This window comes from Triticum aestivum, chromosome 7B (genome assembly GCF_018294505.1).
Source record: "Triticum aestivum cultivar Chinese Spring chromosome 7B, IWGSC CS RefSeq v2.1, whole genome shotgun sequence".
NCBI classification, from domain to species: Eukaryota; Viridiplantae; Streptophyta; class Magnoliopsida; order Poales; family Poaceae; genus Triticum; species Triticum aestivum.
In genome coordinates, this window is record NC_057813.1 from 399397569 (window position 1) to 399400135 (window position 2567).

Below are 2567 nucleotides of genomic sequence, written 5' to 3' on the forward strand. Positions count from 1 at the left end.
ACTAAAATTTTGAGATAAGACCTATAAAACCGAAAAGGAGGGAGTAGAAAAAGAACTACTCCATCCGGGAATAGTGCCGCACTTCGAAACTAGAACCATCAAAAAAATTGAGCTTGCGTCTCGTCACATTCCAAATTACTCCACGCTATATTGAATTGCAAACCTGTTCACACCGATCACAACGTAAACGGTTTCCCACTTAGGAGCGTATTAGTACCATGCTATATTGAATTGCAAACCTGTTCACACCGATCACAACCTAAACGGTTTCCCACTTAGGAGAGTATTATTACTCGGTTATAAATACTAGTATGCCAAGATGACCGCACATTCCTCCTCAACTCCTCATCCACAAAAACAAACAAGTCATTCAGCATCCCTCCCTTGCGTCTGCCATGGCCAGCGTGAGTTCTGGGTCAAGAGATTGCCACCAGGGAGAGGCGAGCATAGAAGAGGAAGCACGAGAGATGTCCCACCTCGCTGCGAGAGCAGCCGACATGTCCCGTCGCGCGGAAGTAGCAGCACAGAGGTCCCGCCGCGCCGCTGAAGTAGCACGGAGGTCCCGTCGCGCCGTCGATGTAGCAGACTGGTCTGGTCGCGCCATGGAAGCAGCTGAGATGTCCCGTCGTGCCGCGAATACAGCAGAGATGTCCCGCCGCGGCGCGGCGGCCTGGGAAATTTCTCGCGGGCAGGCGATAATTGTTACAGGCGTATGCATGCGATTGTCCATAGCCAGATGGATCAGATCTCTGGCTGGGCGAGGTTGCAGGACGACATGAAAGCCTCATTTGAACAGGCTACCGGTGTCATCCGGCAACTAAGGGAGGGCAATGAGAGGCTCTGGGCCGAGCGCGACCTATTGAGGGAGAAGATCGTCCGAAGTGCAGACCAGCAGTAGGAGACCACTGCCTTGTTGAAGAGGACCAGTGTCATCGTCAAGAAACTTATGGACGAGAATGACATGCTCCACAACGAGCGCCAAAGGCTGGTGGAGGAATCTGTGGATGTTCTCAAGCAGCGTCTTGAGGACACGAAAGTGCTCATCGCCGCTCGCCACGGAGACTAGTTCCCGCGGCCTGCAGCAACGCATCAAGAAAGTAGAGATCAGCGAGCCAGATCCTTATCTTCCTTCTTCTTTTTCCCTTGTGTATTTTGGGCGTAGCCGCATGTGGCTTTTTTAATTATCTTTCTAATTATGTAAGACAATTAATCATCCTTATATATTCATCAGTCTTGCTATAAGTCGTAGTAGATGCTATATAGGTCTGTCGGATCTTACATCAAGATCCGTGCTTTCAAATTTTCTTTTTTCTCTCTTATATCTCAGTCGAGTAAGACATAGCCACGCCATTAAACAAAGGCTCAGGCGCCATTAATGGAGACCTTGGGAGAGAGGTGGACGACAGATGGAGGTCAAAGGGCTCTCCTCCCGATAAGCACGTGCAGGGGTCTGATCGCACGCCTCTCGTACTCAAATAGCTACCCTGCATTGCGCCTCCTAGCGAAAATGGGGACACGTGGCGGCACGTAAATGGTACTAGTAAGTAGAACGCCCATGGTTTCAACAATACTTGTGTTTCCAATTATAATGTGACAGCACTTGTTCGAAAATGCCTTTGTTAATTGTTAATGTGTGCGCCTTCGCAATCGGACTGCAAAATTACCATAGCATGTTGGTGCCATGTCATGGCACCTAGCCAAGTTTTATTATTTTCATGCATGTTTTGGATTTACAGGAATTAAAAAACTAAGTTTCTCAATGTTTCCAACCCAGCCACGACGCCCAGAATTGTGAATTTCATTCCCATTTCTTGCATGGAACCTAGAAATTTACCCGAGGACACACATGTGATTTTTCAACCAACTTTGGTGCACTAGAACATGTGATTGTATTTCAAATTTGAATTATGCACACAAAGGTGACACGTTCCCTCCGAGAACCACGAGCCTTCTTGAGAGAAGCTCCGATTTGCAAGAAGTTTATACCAAAATTTGTTCCTATTCGGCCAATTTTTTTTACCACGGCATGGTACTACCATGACATGACACCATGCCAAGTTTCATGATTTTAAAACCAAGTTTCTCAATATTCTCGACCGAGCCACGATGCCCAGATGTTTGAATTTTATTCTCATTTTTTGCATGGGCCTAGAAATTCACCCGAGGACACAAATGTGATTTTTCAACCAACTTTGGTGCACAGGAGCATGTGCTTGTAGTTCAAATTTGAATTATGCACATTAAATGACCAAAAACTCAATTAATGTGTAAATAAGGCCAAACGAAGCCGGAATGATTCCAAAATTTAACAAGGCACTCATGTAGTTCTATGTTGCCTTTGTAAATAAACTCAAGGGGGACAGCGTATATCGTTTCGCACTCAAAGGTGGAACGTTCCCTCTCAAAACCACGAGCCTTCTTGAGAGAAGCTTCGGTTTGCAAGAAGCTTATACCAAAATCTGTTCCTATTCGGCCAATTTTTTTACACAGCATGGTAGTACCATGACATGACACCCATGCCAAGTTTCATGATTTTTAGACGTGTTTTGGATTTACAAGAATTTTAA